Raw genomic sequence first — 15748 nt, 5'->3', positions numbered from 1 at the left:
TGATCAGTATCAGCCTTATCTAAATCGCACGTAAAAGACATTTGGTGTGGCCAAATAAAGAGCAACCGCAATCATTTAAACCATTTACAACCTAGTAATCTCCAGCCAGGCTCTTGCTCATTTCGCGTGTTTATTGCTCGACTGCTCTGCATTCATCAGACTAGAGGAAGACAATACAGAGCAACTGAAATTCAGAAGTCACTGGTGCGTGAATACGAGATTCAGAACAGGAAAGGTGGTCGATGGTTTCCTACAGTTCGGTTTCTCTGCAGAGGCACACCACTCAAGTGTGAATGGTAACACCTGCCCTGTGTTGCCCATCAGAAGCGCCTAACGTCACGGCTTTGCATAGGTACCCTTAGAATACAGTCACGGCGTCGCGGTTGTGGCTTGGTGTGACGCTGCGGCTTCGTGAGCTCGGCAGCAATAACCTGCGATCACACGACCCTGCTCCAGGTTCCCCTACCTGCCGGTAGGATGCCTCCCTGCTCCAGGTTTCCCACTCTACCGGCAGGGTGACTCGGGCGGCCCTCTGGTGGTGCGGCAGGAGCACAGGTGGCGCCTCGTCGGTGTCGTCAGCTTTGGCTTCAAGTGCGCGGCCGCTCAATATCCGGGCGTCTACACACCCGGGTACAAAATTATGTCGACTGGATCAACTGGTACATCGACAATGAATAGCAAATCTGACCTCAAGTCTTGAAATGGTGAGCAACAGTGCTGCAAGACCACAGCATGGCCTCCATTGACCATGATGGAATGTACACCGCAAAAGGCCACTCAAACCACAGGCGATGGGAAAGTTATGGAATTAGTTGCGTGTGTTTGTATGAGATTCAAAAGTGTGCCATATATTTCCGTACTGTTATACGCGATAGCCACTTTAGCTGATACATGATAAATAAAGATGACCTTATGGTCGCTGTTGGCCAAGCTTCTCTTTGATGGTTTGCAAGACTGCAATGTAACAAAAAAGCGTACAACGCCGAATGGCATGAGCTGGGGTTCAAGCACCGTGGCTAGTTAAAGAAGACGACTATAAGGTTGTTTTACATTACGTAAGGGAATTAGTCTGGGGTTTTAAATAGACATATTCCGGAATCAGAGCTGGGGGTTTGTTGCGTGAACCATGAACCCACCATCAGGTTGTGAAATTTCGGATCAGGACGAAATTTTATGGCAGACACGAACGCTCCGTCTCGTTCGATACGGTCCGTCTGCCCCTGACGGCAAACATACATACCCTCGCGGTAAAAACGACCCAGTCGCCCGTCCTTCGCTTGCAGACGGCAACATACACACCGTGGCATAAAAACCATGTTAGACGGTTGTAAGACATTATGCATGAGGCTTAGCGATTCCAGACATTCTCCGTCAACCAAAAGCCTCCTAGCGTGAGGGTGTGCCTGTGTATGTGCGGGTGCCAGGTTGCCGGTGTCAAATGCTGCCCACCAGCGGAAACACTTGCCTGGTACCTGTAGCGATACTGACATGCAACCGCTGCGAAACACGTGCCAGGTGCCTGTGTCAGTACTGACTACACACAACCGAAACACGTGCCAGGTGCTAGTGTCGATACTGGCTGCGCCCCAGTGAAACACGTGCCAGGTGCCAGTGTCGATACTGACTGCAACTACACGCCAGAGAAACACGTGCCTGGTGCCTGTGTTAATACTGAAGAAGCAGCAGCCAGTCTGGTATTGGGCCGAGGGATCCAGCAGGAGCCGGGATCCAGTCTCGTATAAAAGGGAAACATCCGGCAAAAATAAGAGCCAGGTTGACAATTGGCCGAAAGGTCCAGCAAGAACCAAGATCCAAACTGATACCAAGCCAAGAAAACCAGCAATAAACTATAGTCAGGCTGGCATTATGTTGAAAGATACAGCAAGAACCAATATTTAGCCTGAAACACGTAGAGATAAATTAAAAAACCCAATATGCCACTCAGGATTTAGCAGGACTAAGCTGAGACCCAGCAAGATCCAATTTCCTGTCAGGAATGAATGCCAACGTAACCAGGAAGAACAAAAATCCTACCTGAGCCCCCTGTCAGCAAGAACCAAGGGTGTTACTCAGGGGTACAATTTCAAGTAGTTTTAGAGGGCTGAACAGGGAAAATAGCTAGACTTATTCCCGCTGCTCTGTCTTTTCTGTCTTGTCTTGTGTTGGGAGGGGCTGAGATGACTCAACAATGTAAAACTACACCTCTAGCGTTCCTTAAGGTTCATGCAAATACATGCGACCTGTCTCAGAAGTGGTTCATTAACGTACATCGAACCACGTACGTTGCTGGATTATTTCAGAAAGCTTTCCAAGATTTAAGTCGCTTTATGCAACCATATCACAATAAGATCTACAAACATCTGCCTCACTGTAGAGTGGAGCATGAAAAAGGAAGCTATGTACCTTTGGCCTTCCATTTTTATGCTTGCATGTAGTCTTGTGTATAGCTGAGAACTCACTTTTGATACTTATACCAAAAGCTTTTCTCCAAGGCTGGTCAGTGCAATATCCGTAAATTTGTAAAATTGCTACCACCCTCACCACAATAACCCAAGATTTGCTCAACTTACTGATTCACAGAAATTGCTGCTCATTTGCATCACGTTGCGCTTCTTCAAACAAATCCTTGCTTACGGGTCACTGTAATGGGAGCTGCTTTCCAAGACAATAAGCCCTCATGAGTACAGGTGACTGCAAGCTTTGATGACTGCATCTTAGCAACCAGACGGGAGAGCAAATGCCATAACGCGTAAAATAATTGCGGTGCTTCACCTTATTCGAGCTGATCTATTCCAACCTCCTTTTTTGCAACCGTTTTGGATACCGTAATAGGCAATATAGTCAAGTTACCAAAATGTCGACCCTCAATGTCAACCCGCGCCAGAGTGACCGGTTGGATACTCTTCGACGTGGGTGGGGGGGATTTGACCCGCTGAGATCTCAAGAACTAGGAGAGCTAGATACACCACAATTCACAGGGTGTATTGACCTGTATATAACCTCACTTAAATCAAAGTTTAAAGTTCCCGGGTGATGACTTTAAGTAAAATAGGGTCAGACAAGGATCAAATTACAGGCTGGTCTCTAAAGACCCCCTAGAAAGTAGATGACTGGAACTAGGTCAATACTTAGAGGACACCAATTTCATTTAGCAATAGACAGCAGTAGGAACTATAAAAAGACAGACGACATTTGGTCTAAGCGTAGTGAATTACTAGGCATATTGGGTGTATTTAACAGTATGGCAAGATCCTAATGTGATTGATTGGTGCACCATCCATAATAGACGCCCCTTTTATTTCCGCAATGACAAGCGCATTGTTTCAGTTGTCAGATAGCCATTTGTGAATATTGGGCAATAATCTTCAGCTAGCATCAAAGCTTTCATTAGTTGTAATGGTGGTATCAGGTCCGTGCTGATTGTTTAACTGGCATGTGGTGGTTTATCTTCATGTGGTGAGAGCAGAAATATGCGGGTTATCCTGTGCGATAGGTTTAGCTGTCAGGCGATGACTCCCAAGTTGAGGGCAACTGATCCATAACTAACAGTTAAGTTTTGTTAGTTGCATTGGTGATATCAGCACATGCTGATTGTTTGAGATCCAGGATGTTGGGCGAAAGGACCAGCAGGAACCATGATCAAGGGTTTTATTTTGTCAAGAAAACCAGTTTGGAACCAGGATCAGCGACCTGGTTTTGTCGAAGCAGCCACTGGGATCCAAGAGCAAGCTGGGAACCGGGCACACGTTGTATTGAAGGCCTATTATATCCAGCACAAGAACTGCCAGCTCAACATGGGTAGGATGTCCTACTGCACTATCTCGTAGCGCTAAGAACACGATCGGTTTGCAGGCCGGGACGAGTTGCTGACCACTTAACAATGAGGGCGAAACACGCGCGCGCAGTTTGGACGCACGTCAAGCCACCTGGCATTTTACCTGGGGCGGCACCAGGCTCCCCCACTGGCAGCCTACCCACGTGCCAAGTTTGGCAATCGCAACTTATCCCGTTGGCGGCGCGGGGGTGAGCCACTTCAGGGGGTTGCAGGCGCCCGACGGCACGTCCCGTGACACGCACCGGGCACCGACGAATAAATCATGGAAGGCATTGGTGGCCATGCTCTCACCGACGGAGGGATCCGTACGCCCATCCGTTTGATCTGCAACCGCAACAGTTAGATTTTTGCAGAACCAGTAGCACGTTGCATGTCTCTGCGCTACATCTTTACTTACTGTACTTCTATTAGCTTTGCATATTCTACCCCTCTACGTAAAAGTTTTGACGACACTTTTACAGTATTTTCGAGAAAGTTAACATTTCATAGGCCAATAAAAAATGCAGAAGCAAGAGCATCCATGTGACATTAAATTGCTGAGAACATACGCTGTCATTTTCCCACACAGCGCTCGTGGAGAACAACTTGCTTTCATGTTGGTCATTGGGACTTTACGACGCACTCAGTTTCTGATGCCTTGCAGAGTCGGCTGCATCTCCCCCTCTCTGGAAAGGCGGTCACCGCGGGGAATCGAACGTCTTACTGTTGATTTCTCAGACGCGGACCTCAGCCACTTCACTATCGGCACACTAGAACTCTTTCGAAAGTCCGAAGTACATATATATATATATATATATATATATATATATATATATATATATATATATGTGTGTTGTGTGTGTGTGTAATTTATTTTAATCCTTCCCCCTCTCCCTCTCTCTATTTTTGTCTGTGGGTTTCCCTATGGTTCCATTGACTGGAGCCTCTGGCTCATTTATCTAGCGAAAAAAGCATACTGCTGTACAGCAACAAACTTGGAATAAGTTTACAAATGTAGTTTTTGTCATCGACTTTGAAATATATGAAGAACAATTACCGGTCTTTCACTTTAAATACCCTAAATTACAGGGACCGCAAAATGAAACGCATTGAACTTGATGAGCCATATTCGTTTAAGACAACACTAAGGCTCGAGTAGGCAGCGTTTGTGAAAGCGTGGTTTATCGGAGCAGACGAAGCGTTCAGTAACTTATTGATCCGTACTAAGAATATAATTCGGCTCCCCATCCAAGCCCTTTTTGGTGTGGCCTGTCTGCAGCGTTATACACTCGCGAGGCCTGTCGAACTGAATGTATCGGATCGCATCGTATCGCATTGACAATGCGACCACGGAATCAACCGCACGTAAACCATCGGAGTCGTAAAATTCGACGCACAATTTACAAATTTATTTACACGTTGTTCCGAAACTTGATATAACAGATTTTGCCGGATGGTACTGACTGATGATGCTGACACTTCTGTGATGTCAAGTTGTCGGGGGAGGGGGGACGACGGACCACGGACGGACGCGGACGACGGGCACGCTGACACGACCGACAAACAGACAGATAGGCAGCGGGACGGGGCGCCGACCGCGGGGCTCTCGCGCCAGAGCTCCGTCTCGGGACGCTCTCTGCAACGAGAGATGACTAGATCGCACTCAGTCCACCCCACCGCCAGTGGGCTGCGGACAGCTGCACGCCACACGCACACGCGCATCGCGCCAGTATACACACATCACAAGTGAAATATACATATGTATGGGTTCGAGCAGACAGAGCTTATAAAAACGTCCTTGGAAGGAGTGCGCGGCGGCGGCCGGCCGGCCGGTGGGCGCCGCACCCAGGCCGATCCGGGCGGCGCCAACGGCCGGCGGGCACGCGCGCCCTGCGTCGGGTCACGTGCCGGAGACTGTACACAGCTGCTGAGTGGTGGCACCGCCAGGTGGCAGGGCGGTGGGGAGGTGGCCTCCCAGTGAAAGATGGGTCGAGATGTTGTTTCGTTTACCTGGAAACACGTGGGGCGAGGTCAGGCCGCTTGCAGACGTTAGTAAAGGCAACCAAAGATCTTTGAGGAGGTTTCAAGGATAACACCATTGACACTGGCCTACATACACAATGTGAAACATTGGTGAGCACGGATAGTCGACAGGAAACGATCAGATAGCCGTAACGCAACTCACACAAGTGGTAATTGAGTTAACATTGCATTTTTGTCTTTACATTTTGCACTTAAGACAGGACTGGCACGTTCGACAATACCCCGCCTTACCCGTTGTTGGGACATTTAGTGTAAGCCACAGCATTCAGTTTAAGGAAGGATGGAGATGAAGAACACGGATGGAATACCTGTTTTAGAATGATCGCTCTCGGCTTGTGCGTTGGATATGCACATCATGGGGAGTGTTAGCGAGCACTTTGTGCATCCCAACACACCAAACAAGGCGATAGGCCCGACCTGTTATTTTTTTCAACCCACAATAATCAGTTCGAACGTCGTAATGACATGAAATAAGGCTGCACTTGCACAAGCTGATTGCACAAATTTTGTGGGAGCCATGCACTTACGGACTGTGCAATGTGCGGTGTGGGTATGTGGAGGTCGGCGCCCTGATGTTTGTAAGCTTAAACAACCAATTTTTACTTCGATCAGTGGACTTTTGTAGTGGACAAATTCAATGATATATAAATAAGAGAATTAGTAAGCAGAGGACCAGAATCAAAAATCAGCGTTTCACTTCGCCCAAAAGTATCGCTAGGAGTATAAAGTGATAACGATGGTGGATCCAGTACCGGATCTTGAAGTGTTTTTTTTTTAAGTTTCGAAGATAATGATGATTGCTCGAAAACAGCCAAGCCTGCCAATGGTTTCTGTCCTCCCTAATCTCTACCAGAGTCGTTTGGAGGCGGCTTGAGGCCTTTGGTTACCCTGGGCAACGCCGGTGGCGCGTGGCGTATCTGGCATATGTACAACGCAAAAGGCATGCAAACTGAGAGGTCTTCAGCATTTCGCACCAAACCGATCTACAAGACGCAAGGCGGAGCGTGGCACGCTCCGCGGCCACGCACGCAGCGGAGCCGGCAGACACTGTTTCCGGTTAATGTCGACGCGGCTGGCGCGGTCGCTCAGCCTGTCTGCCGCCGCAGTCGGGCACTGGCGGCCGTGGCATGCCGGTCGGGCCGAGGGCAAGTTACCTGCGCTGGGCGAGGCGCTGACCGCGGCTAGGGGGCACACTACGCGGCCGACTCAGGGAAAGGGCCAGCCAGCATTCGCTTGATGAAACCTAGGGAGCAGGCGAGTCAAGCAGACAGGACACCACGAAAGCATTAGGCTAGCCTCGGGAGCTTCCACGGCATGCCGAGTCGCCTCGTCTGTTAATGTCATAAACTCAACGAGGCGACAGCAGCTTTCGTGTGCCGTGATAGCCCCCGTGCATGGCACTTTCTATTGCCGGACAGAGCTGTTCGCTCGAAGCGCGGCTGCTGGTCCATAAAAGGTAGTACAAAATGCGACGGCTTTGAAATATTGGCGGGAAGCCTGGACTTCACCACGCATGGACGGGAACTTTGATTCACTCATTGCTACCTTCTGGGGGTTGCCGACTTCTTGGCTTACTTCTTCTCTGGATTGGGACCGGCCAGTAAGCCTTTTGACAAAGGCTGAAAAGCAATCACCAGTTTGACTGGGCTGGCCTTTTCCAGCGCAAATGACGGTCGCCCCGCGGGTGCGGCACTAACAACGGCTGGCTTACAGTGCAGTTATCCAACGGACGTGGGGTCAGGCCACACACGGGCGGAGGCGGGGGGAGGCAATCTATCATACTCTTGTCCGAAGCTCCTCCGACGTACTGAAAACGTCAACTGAGTGCTGAGGCCAGGCTTGTCTGAGGGTGGGGGTGGGGGGGGGGGGGGGGGGGGGGGGGGGCAGGTCCTGCGAGAGCAATGATAACCACATGAGAGCGGCTGCTTCGGTGAGTTTCCCGCCACAACTGGGACTCGCTGCCATGCCGGTCGCCATGCCTGCTTGGAAAGGGAATCATCTACCTCTCGTGCGTGAATGTTGAGAACTTGCGAATCTACTTCGCGTCCGGGAAAGGTCCAGCTATCAGCCTTTTGCAGAAGGCTGCAATAGGCAATGATGCAGCTCTAGTTACCTACACAAGAGCTCTAGTTACCTACACAAGAGCTCTAGTTACCTACACACGATTCACTCACGCCTGGGCCACTACTACGTTGCTCGTCAATGCATCGGCTATGATACACGACATGATACAAACGAACTAGTAAACCTACATATTGACTGAAACTGAGCTTATGCCGAACCAGGTAGTGCTGCGTTCAAGACGCTCGTCACCTGTGTGCGGTCAACACTCTCTAGGTTTAGAGCCGCTTTTAAACACGGCCGCTTCTAATATTGCGGAAATGCACAGTGCTCGGTCATCGCTACGGTGTCAACGCCATACATCTCATCCACGCTGAGCATCACAGTAACGCTAAGGACAGGGTGCGAGTTGTCTACGGTAAACCTGTAGTAGGTTTCCCCTCTTGCGCCAACACTATCTGCTATCTGGCGGGCTATTCACACGACCTACTTCATTCTCGTAACGCACCACTTACGCGTCTTCGATGATATATTTTTTAATGATTTGCGGTGCTCATTGCAGCATTGTGCAAATTTTCTTAAGGAAAGCTGAAAATGGGGTCAACAGTGATGCGCGATGTATCGTGAGAGTCTGAACTATAAGACCTACCCTCCGGTTAAAACCATGTAACCTACACGCTGTGACGATCGAAATGGAAACTAAAACCGATACGTACGACACTTTCCGCTGATTGCAACAGAAAATTTACACTGGGCCACCCAGCGCAAACAAAATTCGTTGGCCAATAAAACGACAATAAAAAATCATAAAAACGCGAAATGCTCAGCCTTCGATCCAACAACAGATCTTCGACCAAGTCTGATCCATGGCACTATGAGGGTACCCCAAAACAAAAATACCGTTCCCCGCACCCGCAGACATACAGCTTTAGGGTCGTGCATTCGGGAACAAGATCCGGTGTCAACTTACGCTCGTATGGAATAAAGCCATCCTCGTCCTCTTCATCGCAGCACTCGCCATGATCTGCGTAACCTTCTTTATCAGACAGCCGCTCACCTAAGGCAATTCCGGTCATCAGTGGGCATGGTCGTATGACGCGCATGGTAACTAGCACTGAGCTACGTTTGAACATTTAAAAGGTATCTCCTGGCATTTGCTGGAAAAATCTACGTTATGTACGAAAGCATACCAGACAAAAGATCTTAGCAGTACTGAATGCGCTCATGTCGAAGTAATAATGTTATCATTTGAAAATGAGGACCCGGTTCCAAGCCGTGACTGCATTTTAAAGTCAAGGATGTGGAGCCGGGGAGACACGCGCGAAATGAATGTTGTTCACAAAGGAACACAGAATGGCAAGGAAATGTAGAACGTCGGCCCGACGTCCAAGCAAGGATCACTACGCTGAACGGAAGCTGCATTATTCTACAATACCGCAATACGGTACCAACGATCGAATCCAGACCAGGCCATGCCTGCGCACAGTAACGCAGCATGAAATACCCATAACGAATGTCCACAGTGCCTGGTGAAGTGATGAGTAACTCTGGCACGACCCTCTCAAAATTCTCAGAAACATTCGCCCGTGTAGCATAGGTCGCGAATGTTTGGAGAAATGTCTGAACAGAGAGGGTTGTCCCGCTACACAACAGGGCAACAGTTTGGACATCCTACATCAGCGTCCAGCCACTGACCGAGGGAGAGCAGGACGTGTGAGAGTCAGCCGCCATCAATGGTGCCGTTCTCGGGCCTTGTCGTATGAGTTTCAGGCATTCCATAAAGTCTCGAAGCCACCCTGGTCCTTGTCCGTCTTGACCTGCGAGAAGATCGGCAGGAACTCGTCCAGCGTCAGCTTCTTCTGCTCTGTAAGGAGCAGATGGGGACTATGTTACAGACCAGCTGAGAACGCACAATGCTACAGCGGGTAAGCGGCAGATTGTGACTTCGCTACAGACCCAGCTGAGCGGCGACCAATCAGCATGTTACGTGTGACGGGAAATGGTGATAACGACATTTGTTCAGGATTGCATACCACAACGCATAATATTTGTTATTGTGAGTTCAGAGTTCTTATGCTGGCAGTTATTGGCTTTCAATACACCAGAAGAACTGGTTGAACGACGCTATCAAAGGAAAAAACGTAGCTGTATAGTCAATGCTCGACGTTTCAAGTTGTGCTCGTGGTTACGAGTGAGGGTATGAAGATTGATGACTAACAGCATGAGAACTCTGAGCTCCTAATGCCGGAAACCAGGACATTAATACATTCCTTTCCTATATCGAATATTCGTAGGACACATCGCTCACATGGAGTCCATTACCCTCTTCCATACTATGACGTGACACAGTCTACAAGAAGGGGCCAATGCTTTCTGCGAGCTATGCTGTCAGTCAGTGGGAGTGACTCCAGCCGGCTGTGTATCTGCTTACTCTTGATCTTCTGCCCGCCGAGCTTCTCGATCATCTCCAGGGTGGGGTTGAGGTTGAGCGCGCGGAGCACGTCGCCCAAGTAGTAGGCGTCAACCTCCTCCTTGCCTTCGAAGTCGTAGATGGAGAAGGCAAACTGAGCCCCTGCGAATGTAACGTTGGTGTTGAGCAGGTATGCGGGTGGTGCATGTGACGAACGTCTCGAAGACATGTGTAGGAAGGTGGCAACGTTAGCATGTTTTTTTTCTGAGGCGTATGCAGCATACACATTTGCTTCATGCTGTTTACTGGTGTGCTTATGCAGCATTTCACCCCTCTATGGAATAGAAAAGCAGGTAAGGCACGCAGAGGTGTTTGCACCTTCGCCAGGCATTACATCTGGCTAGTGCATCTCAAAGCACAAGCCGAAGCTGTCAGGGTCGGTCAACTTGTGACGCCTGCAGCACGCGTAGGACGTTACGCACATGCGCAGTTGACGCCGTTGCTTTATGTACAATTTAACAACTTGTGCAATTTTCACTATTTCGGAGAAAAATTATCTTGAGACCTACTTCAACATCGTGTTGACCTCCGATGGGGTCCATAATATTTATAAAATGGCACGAAACTTATCAAGTTGGAGCTGTTCGCGAAGGATGGTGAGCATGTTCTGTCTCAGACTGAGTAAATAATTGTCTGGGTCAGGCTGGCTACCAATCATCAATCATTCGTCGGAATGATTGATGATTGGTAGCCAGCCAGTATCCAGATGATTATTACTCGATCTAAGTAACTGACTGAATGTTTGTTTGTCAAAGGTTTGATTCTGACTTTTTTTAAAAATTGGCAAGTGTGCTTCTTATTTATTCACCACCTGCAAGTTCTTGTTGATCGTACATCGGTATTCATGTCAGCCCGCGGATGGCAGACCACGAGCCAGCTCGGCCGGCGCGAGAGTATACTGTCCCGCATGGCACGTGGTCTTTTGCGGAACATAGCCTGTCTGGAAGCATACCGCTGAGGCGCAAAAGTTCAGCCATGGAAGTGCCTATCGTCTTTAGCATTCACGTGAGATTCGATATGAATTCAATGGTTTTGAAATACGTTTACAAAACATAATGCGACGCTCTCTTACTAATTCGAAACGCACTTTGTAGTTAAAACAAAAGTCGCTAAAAACGAAGATCTGACCCCGCCTCAAGCAAATGCTCCCATCGTGCCTTTCCACCAACCACACGGACACGTTGTTTTTGAGCTTGCAAGCCGCGGATCCCGTGGGTAGCTCAGCATCGCTTCGGTAAAACCGGCCGGGCCGTTTTCAGAGCGGACTCGGATTACGCGCCAAGAACAACATCGGGCGATCCCGGCCAGACCCCCGCCGCTCCGGCAGGGTTTTCGGATTTGTCAGTGGTTCAACGACACAGCACTTAAAGAAGTCTGTGTTCTCATCGGCATCAAACGCTAGTTGCATTGTTGCATCCATCCCAGTGGGGGAGTCATAAAAAAAAAAAATAATGGCATATCATAGGCTCACCCAAATTTTTGAGCATGTGCTTAGCCTAATCTGATCGCCATAAGTATTTTCCATGGCCCGTGGTCCCACTGTTCAAGGAGTCGTATAATTTTGAGACACAAAAAGTGAAGAAGGTCGCGTCCCAGAACCTTTCCATGACCATTGGGGGAGGAAAGTTGCGGTTTTGAGAACATTCTTCTCACACAGCGCGTGTAGGCCACAAACGTCTGAGACGTGGGAATATAGATAGACATAGAAGACATGGCACGCTAACTGACCAGTCACATTTCACAGAAGCTGCGTATTGTGATGCGTTTGAGAAGAGCTATTCTCAGCATCTGTGACACATGTCTCTGCCGCCTAGTATCTGCCTTGGACGGGGCGTCCGCCGTCAGGCTGCGCGCCGTCGCCCGCCGGGACGCTGCTGTCGCCTGGCAGCCGGCCACTCGGCATAGTTCGGCAAGGTTCCTGGGCCAGATTTAGCGCAAACACCTGCCACGTGGCGGCCGCGACGTCCGGGCGGCGGAGCCGACCCCGCGGGCGGCTCACCAGGCTGGCCCGCTGCCAGCCAGGTACAGTCATCCCGGCCAGGGGTGGCCCGTGTCTCTCCTCGTCCCGCTAGGGCCGGGAGAAATTTGGGAGCGGGTTGGTGGTGGCTGCGCTTTACTGAGCGCGTAGCTCTTTGATGCTGGTTCATCGTGATGACGAGTTTGCTGTTGCCATCATTAACCGGGTTCGAATGAAGCGGACAGAAATGCAGGCATAGACGCCATCTATGCATTCGCAAGAAACAGATCGTTAGGAAAATAGCTAATATTTTTGCTGTAACTATGATATTGTACATCATTTCAATATAGACGTCAGGTATCAAAACAATGATACGCAGGGACACGTCGACATTGTACAATCAATCATCGATCAATATGAAATCTTCAAATTATGACTTAACATTTAACTTAATCATCTCTCAATCAATAATCTGATTTAATGATGGTGCCGACATCTTAAGCACATGGTTATCACCTGTCGCTGTGCGTGCTCCATTCAGGCCTCAGGACGGATGAAACAATTACACGTGAAGTGCGGAGGCCGAGGCATTGACAAACGCCTCGTCTCACATACACCCTTGCAAAACGTGGCTAGTAGTGCGACAAATGACTGGGGCACCGTCAGCGCATGTTGTCTCACAGCAGCGGGGGAAGAATGGAGCCGGGTACTCACTCTCAACATCCCTGGCAGCGAGGTCGGCCTGCGGGAAGAGGCCGACTGTCAGCGGACAGTGGGGCCCACCTCGCCCAGTCGTATGTCACGGCACCAACAGTCAGGCGGGAGGCCGTACAGGTCCGTCCACGATATACGGGTATGCAGCCGCAGACACATAGCTACCCATGTCGTAACGCCCAATGGGTAGAAGACGGCTGGTGAATACAGAACGGCTGTGATGATCCATTTCCTCGCTCATCTAGATTTCAACGACACAGCTCGAAGTCTCCAAATGGGAGATAATCCGCCCAGTCATTTGCCTGTCTCTGTTATGAGCACATCATGCAGAGCCGAGTACAAGTTGAGGAGGACGCGTTCTTCGGTCAGTCTCCTTCAAACATCTCCTAATCCAACTCTGCCTATCATAATCATACAACTTCAAGCTTTAACACCCGCAGATCTCCTGGCCACCAAGTAGCCAAGGCTAAGCCAAGCTTAGGAATAGCCAAGCTTCGTCCGCACCGCAGAGATAGGCCCCAACGCCCGACTCGCCGAAGTCGGGGGGCCAGCTCTTACCATGGTGTTGTTGGTGCGGTGGGATGTTGCGCTGTGCACCCCTCGCTGACTAGACCCGAAGTGAACCCGCACTGCCGCCGCGCAGCCGCTGCTCCCAATTTTGGCGCGCAGATGGCGCCTCGCTCGCCGGCTAAAAATACGCCGACGGATTCTTGTTGGCCGCCCGCAGTCGTGGGGACCCTGTCCGGTCACACGATACAGAACCTAAAGCTGGGTGGACGGCACTGCGCCGGCCCTCAAACGGTCACTGGCGCAGCCCGGCGCCGCTGGCGAGTCAGCTGACCCCCGGGCTGCACCTCGGGGATCCTCCGGGACTGCGGGACGCCCCGCGGATGCTGTACTGAGGCTGGTCTGACCCACGCCACCCACTGCGGAACATCATCAGGTGTTCGCTGCGGGTGCTGCTGGAAGCCGGTACAACGAATCGTAGTGGCATTTGGACGACGGCGACGAGTCACGGATTCCGGGTCTGAAGAAGCATGTCGGAGTTTCGAAAGTGAACATATCGGATGTTTGAAAGGTACATTATAATCGGGTACTAAACGCTATCCATTTAGCCATTAAGCTGGAATGAAACCACAACACAACGCATAACACACGAAGACGACTAATGAAAAACACGGGCTCGGAGAAGACATCCTCAGATCTTAGATCGTGTTGCAGTCCATTGCAGCCGCGTTTTTAGTGGACCACTCCAAGGTCAAGATGGGGTGAGACGTATATGTTGCTGTTGGCTGGTCGACCGTCACCATTCATCGCGCTGACTCAGTCTGGCTACGGCGTGCCTTCCTGATTGATTTAGATCCCCTTAGATAAACAGAATGTGATCCGTCAGTGCCATCGTGTCCGCTTTTCCGAGCTTTCCATCGCTCACCAACCGGGCTGATTGCATTGCGGAGGCATCGGGAATCCGCTAACGTACTCGTGACTTTGTTTCATTTCTAACGGCCTTCGACAACAGCGACCAACTGCGACAATCTATTTGCGCATGAATCGCACGCGGCTGTATTATTCAGCTTCCCTGATATTCACGTAACTGGTGCCATCTCACGTCCAACAGATCTTTTTTTTGCCATGGCACCGCCAGTCGGGAGGCCTGCTGTGGTATGCCTTTTGCACGCATACCGGTTTTGCACGCATATCGGCTAACCCGATCGAAGCTTTATATGAGGGTTTATGTTCTGGACGTTTCAAATTACATATCCAACACATCCCCGGTTTGTAAGACTGGGCCCCTCAGCACGCGAAGTGTGAGACGCGTCGAATTGTATATGTCAGGTCGTCAGCACCATAAATTAAAATGAGGCTTACTGATGTAAAAGAAGAATAACTCCTCGGTCGGAACGCTTACCAGCGTCATTATTACACGTTTTGAACCGCCCTACTGCTAGTGGTGCCTTTTATCATGCTTTAAAAAAGCATGTACCGCTAAGACTTCAGCAGGTCCTATGTTGGAAAGCACGGTAATGATACGGTCGCCGGAGCAACAGCTGCAACTATTTTTTTAGGTGTTCGTAATGCCGTGAATGCACGGCACTTTTTGGTCACCATAATTAGTTTTGCGCTTATATAGATTGTCGTCAATAAGTAACTGATATGTGATTTGACATACGTCTTGAAAGTACTTACAAATTAAAATGAAACTGCTTTGCACTATTCGTCCGAAGTTGGAAGGTATAAGTCATCATTGAAGTGCCATAGAAGAGCTTGGAAAACTGTCTTAATGGCTCTCGATTGTGACAAAATCATGACGAATCCGTTGAGTTCATTACAAGGTGTTTCGTGATACACCCCAAAGGTGGCGATGTCCATTTAAATTCTACACTGTATACAGTAAAGCAATGCATGGATTGAATTCTCAGGATTCGGTCCAGTCCAGTCCGACGAGTTCAGCCAGATAGGCCGGTGACAAATCTGGGGCGACAGGCCAACAGCAGCCTGACGGCAGGCCAACAGTCAGCCTGAGGCGGCAGGCCAACAGTCAGCTGATACGGCACGCCAAACGTCCAGTCCTTATACGGCAGCCAACAGTCAGCCTGAGACGGCAGCACAGTCCAGCCTGATACGGCACGGCCAACAGTTCAGCCTGATACGCAGCCGACAGTCAGCCTGTACGGCACGCCAACGGCCA

At 49.9% G+C, this 15748-nt stretch overlaps 1 long non-coding RNA gene and 1 pseudogene across 1 annotated transcript; both read right to left on the bottom strand.

Annotated features, from left to right (window-relative positions):
* Positions 1–5491: 5491 nt before the first annotated feature.
* Positions 5492–8938, bottom strand: LOC119112928 (uncharacterized). Its single transcript, XR_005095803.1, has 3 exons — positions 8889–8938; positions 7861–7939; positions 5492–5824 (listed from the first exon to the last, which is right to left on the bottom strand). It is a non-coding gene; the product is annotated as an uncharacterized LOC119112928 (long non-coding RNA).
* A 622-nt stretch (positions 8939–9560) lies between these two features.
* Positions 9561–13779, bottom strand: LOC119111330 (myosin light chain 1-like; annotated as a pseudogene).
* Between the last annotated feature and the right edge of the window lie 1969 nt (positions 13780–15748).

Source organism: Pollicipes pollicipes, unplaced genomic scaffold, assembly GCF_011947565.3.
Source record: "Pollicipes pollicipes isolate AB1234 unplaced genomic scaffold, Ppol_2.1 Scaffold_7261;HRSCAF=8764_pilon_pilon_pilon, whole genome shotgun sequence".
Taxonomy (NCBI): domain Eukaryota; kingdom Metazoa; phylum Arthropoda; class Thecostraca; order Pollicipedomorpha; family Pollicipedidae; genus Pollicipes; species Pollicipes pollicipes.
Note: the sequence above shows the minus strand (reverse complement) of the source record. Positions and strands in the feature narration are given on the sequence as shown.